The sequence below is a fragment of the Oryctolagus cuniculus genome, chromosome 1 (genome assembly GCF_051225735.1).
Source record: "Oryctolagus cuniculus isolate XC-2025 breed Fujian yellow rabbit chromosome 1, ASM5122573v1, whole genome shotgun sequence".
In the NCBI taxonomy this organism is placed as follows: Eukaryota; Metazoa; Chordata; class Mammalia; order Lagomorpha; family Leporidae; genus Oryctolagus; species Oryctolagus cuniculus.
This window is the reverse complement of record NC_142867.1, coordinates 85353193-85359443: the sequence shown is the minus strand read 5'-3', so window position 1 is coordinate 85359443 and position 6251 is coordinate 85353193. Positions and strand designations below refer to the sequence as shown.

General features: G+C 40.5%; 2 pseudogenes; both read left to right on the top strand.

The window, feature by feature from the left end:
- The first annotated feature begins 2858 nt into the window (after positions 1-2858).
- On the top strand, positions 2859-3503 carry LOC100350222 (F-actin-capping protein subunit alpha-1 pseudogene; annotated as a pseudogene).
- Positions 3504-4190: 687 nt separating this feature from the next.
- Positions 4191-6000, top strand: LOC100350462 (eukaryotic translation initiation factor 2 subunit 1 pseudogene; annotated as a pseudogene).
- Positions 6001-6251: the final 251 nt, after the last annotated feature.

Below are 6251 nucleotides of genomic sequence, written 5' to 3'. Positions count from 1 at the left end.
CTCAATTCACAATAGCTAAGATAAGGAATCAACCCACTTGTCCATCATAAAGAAAATGCTATATATATATACACTATAGAATACTACTCAGCCATAAAAAAAGAATGAAATCCTATCTTTTTCAACAAAATGGATGCAACTGGAAATCATTATGCTTACTGAAATAATCCTGCCCCAAAAAGACAAATATCATGTTTTCTGTGATTTGTGGTAATTAATATACAGAGTACAGAAGAAGTAATGTATCTGAGCAAAATTGACACTTTGAGATTTAATTATTGTTTACAGCTCTTGTCTATACTCTTGAGGAACAGTGGTTTTTCTACTTACTACTTATGAATTCTTTATTTAGTGGAAGGTTCAATTTGTGGTTATAAAATCAACTGAAAGTTTGTCATTGTAAAAATTAAAAGAAAACATAAGAAAAGAAGGAGGATGGAGGCCAGGAGAAGGGGCAGGAGGGAGGGTATGGTTGGAAGTATCATTATGTTCTTAAATCTGTTTATATGAAATTGATAAAAATTGTCCACTTTATATAAGTAAAATAAATAAAAATTTAAAAAGAGATCCTTAGGCTCTTGAGGGTGTGTCCTCGAAGTGATTAAGGTGATTCTCATCGAGGTATATCAGACAACACTGAGCCTAGAACCCACCCCAGATCTCTTTCCTTTTTCACCTCAATTTTCATTCTTACCTATCATTCCTTCCCTCTGGATTTACTTTCTTTACTGCTAATGAATGTACTTTATATGCTCCCCTTTGTTTGTGTAAAAATGTCTTAACTTTTTCCATAGATGATGGGTTAGCTAGTATTTTAAGTTGTCTTCTTTCAGTATTTTGAAGATACTGTTTTTCTTGCCTCTGATGCTACTCTTTGGAAGCTTTCTGACAGTCTACTTACCATTCTTTTGCAGTGATCCAACTGTTCCTTCTGGTAACTTTCAGTATATTTTTTATGTCTTTGCTATGTTATGATTTCAACACAATATGCCAAGACATTGATTTTTTTAAAAATTGCTTGGATATGTCATACTCTTTGCCTATGAATGTCTTTAGTTCTAGAAAATTTCATATTTTATAATTCAAATGTTTTTATTTCTTTCTTTCTGGAAGTGTCACTTGACACATGTTAGACCTTATTTATTAGTCAGTTTTCACAACCATAGCAGGATATCTGAAAGAGGCTACTTATGAAAAAATAGGTTTATTTAGCTCATAAGTTCAAGGGCATGGTGGCTGTATGGACTCACTTCTGCTGAGGACTCTCTTGGCTATATCACATCACAGCAGGTGGTGATGGCAGGCACATGTGATCACATCTCGAACAAGGAAGCATTAATTTAATAAAAGAATAATAGTAGGAATATTTGGGGGGTATATTTTAAAAAATGGAATTAAAACACTAGTAAATGGATTCTAGTGCGTATTAGACTATAAATACTATACACATTGGTATGAAGGATATATAAGTGGAACAAAAAAAAAAAACCTAACCTAAGAAGCACTTAATAAAGTTAAAACCCTTCTAAATCTTAATTTATTCATTTCTAAGAGTACTTCAAAGAGTTCGTGGGAAAATGTCATTAAAAGATAAATTTGTTTTGGTGTAAAAAAATTTTTAAATCCACATATAGTTTCTTCATTATATGTCTTATAATACACACCTTCCATGGACTTTTTAAAGACTCCTTTTGTAAAAGGGGAATAGTGCCTAAAATCATTGTTGTATTAAATTAGATTATACTTGTCAAAGTGCCTAGGACAGTACCTAGGTCATAGGATTGTTGCTCAGTACACACTTACTTTGTCTTATGCTTCACATCAGAAGCTCTGAGAGTCAAGCAAGTTCATGGCTACTTTGTCTCCAGGGAACAGCTGTTTTTGTAAATACCTCTCACAGTGATCTTGCTCCTGCTGCTGCCACAGGTTTCTTTTATCCACTAACAGCAGTAAACCTGAGTCTCAGAAGACTGTGAAAGAAGCTCTAATATCAGTGTCATCCTGGAAGCTGCCACTTGCAAAGATCTTAGAAGGTGGTGATCTAAGAATCAGCAGTCTACAGAATTTCTTAGCCTCGGCACTGTTGACATTTTGGACTGGACAGTGTTTGTTAGAAAAGAGAAATTTTAGCAGTATTGTGTATTGTGAAATTTTAGCAGTATCCTTGGCTCCTATCCACTAAAATACTAGTAGCAATCCTCCCAAGTTTGAGGTATTAAAATATGTCTCCAGGGGCTGGTGCTGTGGTGTAGCAGGTAAAGCTGCCGCCTGCAATGCAGGCATACCATATGGAGTTTGGTTTGTGTCCTGGCTGCTCCACTTCCAATTCAGCTCTCGGCTGTGACCTGGGAAAGCAGCAGAAGATGGCCCAAGCCCTTGGGCCCCTACTCCCATGTGGGAGACCCAGAAGAAGCTCCTGGCTCCTGGCTTCAGACCAGTGCAGCTCTGGCCATTGCAACCAAATGGGGAGTGAACCAGCAGATGGAAGACCTCCCTCTCTCTCTCTCTCTCTCTCTGCCTCTGCCTCTCCTTCTCTCTCAGTGTAATTCTGACTTTCAAATAAATAAATAAATAAATCTTTTTGAAAAAAATTTATCCAGATGTTTCTAAATGTCCTTTTGGGACAAACTCATCCTGATTGAGAACCAATGATATAGAAAAACACATATTTAATGCACAGATTCAACAAATAGAAATACAGATCCCTGAAAAGACAATCTACATAATGAGAGAAAATATTTTCAAATCATGTAATATCATAAGGGATTGATTTCTAAAATATATAAAGAGCTCCTCCAATTCAACAATAACAAAATGAAAGAATCTAATTCAAAAATGGGCAAAACAGAGCAGCCTGAGATGCCAACTTCAAGGATCAAATGTCAGATGAGGAAAAGGCACCCATAGCTGCTACATTCATCACCCCAGCACCCCCAGGGAAATTTAACGAGGTATTAAATGAATAATGGCAGTCTTCTCACAGAAGGGGCAGCACATGCATTTTCCCTGTACAACATGGATCAGTTCACACCTGTGAAGATAGAAGGATATGAAGATCAGTTCTCAATTACAGAGCACAGTGACATGGGTAAAAGCAGGTTTTTAGATCCAAGAAACAAAATTTCATTAAGTTTGATCACTTACAGAAAAAAAGCAAGTGATCCCCAGCCAGAAGAAATAGATGAAAGCTTGAAGTCTTGGAGAGAATCTTCTGACAGTGCTTTATGAGCTTATGTGAAAGATCACTATTCCAACAGCTTCTATACTGTGTTTGCTACAACTACAGACAGGCAACAGATTTTTATTACATGTATTGAAAGCCATCAGTTTCAATTGAAAAACTTCTGGAGTGGTAATTGAGGATCAGAGTATAAATTCACCACCACACCACCTATAGCCAAGTGGTTGGAGTGTTTAAGATTCAGGTTCTCTAGTCTGAAGATGATAATGTTCAATGGCCTTCCATTCCATTGGTTCACTCCCCAAATGACCACAATGGCTAGAACTGAGCTGATCTGAAGCCAGGAGCCAGGAGCTTCTTCCAGGTCTCCCACGTGGAGGAGGGGTCCAAATACTTGGGCCATCTTCTACTGCTTTCCCAGGCCATAGCAGAGAGCTGTATCGGAAGTGGAGCAACCAGGACTCAAACTGGCACCCATATGGGATGCCACTGCTGCAAGCTGGGACTTTAACTCACTGTGCCACAGTGCTGCCACACCTCCCCCCATATTTAATGTTAGAGAGAGAAATCTATCCTGAAGTTTATTGCTTAGAAAATTTTCTAGGGGCTGGCACTGTGGCATAGTAGGTTAAGCCATTGCCTGCAGGGCCAGCATCCCATACAGGTGCCGGTTCCAGACCCGGCTGCTCTACTTCTGATCCAGCTTTCTGCTGTGGCCTGGGAAAGCAGTAGAAGATGACCCAAGTCCTTGGGGCCCTGCACCCACGTAGGAGACCCAGAAGAAGCTCCTGGCTCCTGGCTTCAGATCAGTTCAGCTCCAGCCATTTCAGCCATCTGGGGAGTGAACCAGAAGGCCTCTCTCTCTCTCTCTCTCTCTCTCTCTGCCTCTCCTCTCTCTGTGTAACTGACTTTCAAATAAATAAATACATCTTTAAAAAATTTTCTGGATCTTTCCATTTGGAAGGCACAATGTGGGACCCCAGTTTGGGATTCACACACATACTTCAGAATGCCAGGTCTAAGTGGTAGATTTTATCAACCCAAATTTCCTGGGGTAGAATAGGTAGTGATGGTGCAGGACCCATTGCTGAAATGGGGGTTTACATCAGCTTGTTGGAAAACAACATCAAAGGCATGATTCTTCTGAGTGAATTATCCAGAAGACTTTGTTCTATAAACAAACTCATTCAAACGAGCAGGAATGAAGTGTAGTTGTCACTAGGGTGGACAAAGAAAAAAAGATATATTGATTTGTCCAAAAGAAGAGTTTTTCCAGAGGAGACAATCAAATGTGAAGACAAATTCACAAAATCTAAAGCTGTGTTTAACATTCTTTGTCATGTTGCTGAGGTGTTAGAATACACCAAGGGTGAGCAACTGGAAGGCCTGTTCCAGAGACCTGGATGTGGTGCCTATGATGCGTTCAAACATGCAGTATCAGACCCATCTATTTTTGGGTATTTTAGATTTTCTTTAAATATTTTATTTATTTATTTATTTGAGAGGCAGAGTTAAAGACAGTGAGAGGAAGAGACAGAGAGAGAGGACTTCCATCTACTGTTTCACTACCCCAGATGGTTGCAAAGGCCGGAGCCAAGCAAATTGGAAGTCAGGAACTAGGAGCTTCTTCTGGGTCTCCCACATGGGAGCAGGGGCCTAATCTCTTGAGTCATATTCCACTGTTTCCAAGGCCATAGCAGAGAGCTGGATCAGAATAGGAGCAGACGGGACTAGAACCAGTGCCCTTTTGGGATGCTGGCACCGCATGTGGAGGATTAACCTACTGCACCACAGCCCTGGCTGCCTCAGTGCAAGCCCCAGATAGTTTAGATTTGAATGAAGATGAACTGAAAGTACTCGTTAATAGCACTAATAGGCATTTGACTCCACAGACTGAAAATTCGAGCAGATATTGAAATAGCTTGTTATGGGGCCAGCGCCACGGCTCAATAGGCTAATCCACCACCTTCCGGCACAGGCACACCAGGTTCTAGTCCCGGTCGGGGCTCTGGAGTCTGTCCCGGTTGCCCCTCTTCCAGGCCAGCTCTCTGCTGTGGTCCGGGAGTGCAGTGGAGGACGGCCCAAGTACTTGGGCCCTGCACCCCAGGGGAGACCAGGATAAGTACCTGGCTCCTGCCATCAGATCAGCGCGGTGCACCGGCCGCAGCACGCCAGCCGTGGCGGCCATTGGAGGGTGAACCAACGGCAAAGGAAGACCTTTCTCTCTGTCTCTCTCTCTCACTCTCCACTCTGCCTGTCAAAAAAAAAAAAAAAGAAAGAAAAGAAAAAAGAAAAGAAATAGCTTGTTATGGTTATGAAGACATTGATACTATAGAAGCCCTGAGAGCAGGTTTGAATTGTTCTATGGAACCATGCCTATCAAAATTAATCTAACAGCTCCTCCTCAATATGTGATGACTACAACAACCCCAGACAGAACAGAAGTTCTCTGTCCTCAGTCAAGCTATGGCTGTTACCAAAGAGAAGAGGAAGGAAAAGAGAGGTACGTTTAACGTTCAAATGGTTCAGATGAGACTGAACTTGCAAGGCAGCTGGAGAGGTTCCAGAGAGAAAATGCAGAAGTGGATGGAGATGATTATGCAGGAGAAATGGAAGCCAAAACTGAAGATGAACCCTGTGGGAGACAGTCCAAGTTAAGGAACACAAAGCCGCCCTTCCTGGCTGCAAACCCTAGACTTCCAGTATTGAAAACTTCAAAGCTGAATTTTTATTTGCAAGTATTTAAATTTTCCAAAAGACCAGAAAAGAATACACCCTGTAAATGTCTGCTGTTTTCACACAGTATTTCAACATATTGAGCATTTTTTTAAGGGAGTGGTCTAATTTCACTGGAGACAAGCCTTTAACCTGAGAACAGTCCTAAAATTGGGCTTGTGATTTCCATTTCTGATGTCTCCAAATCTACAGCCCTTTGTAATTCAGGGAATCCCTGTGATATACCAGGGGCACTTAGAGTAAATGATAACAATCTCAATATTTCTATATAAAATGTATTCAAGCAAACATGAAATAAATTCCTGGGGTGTTTAAAAAAGAAACAAAGAACATT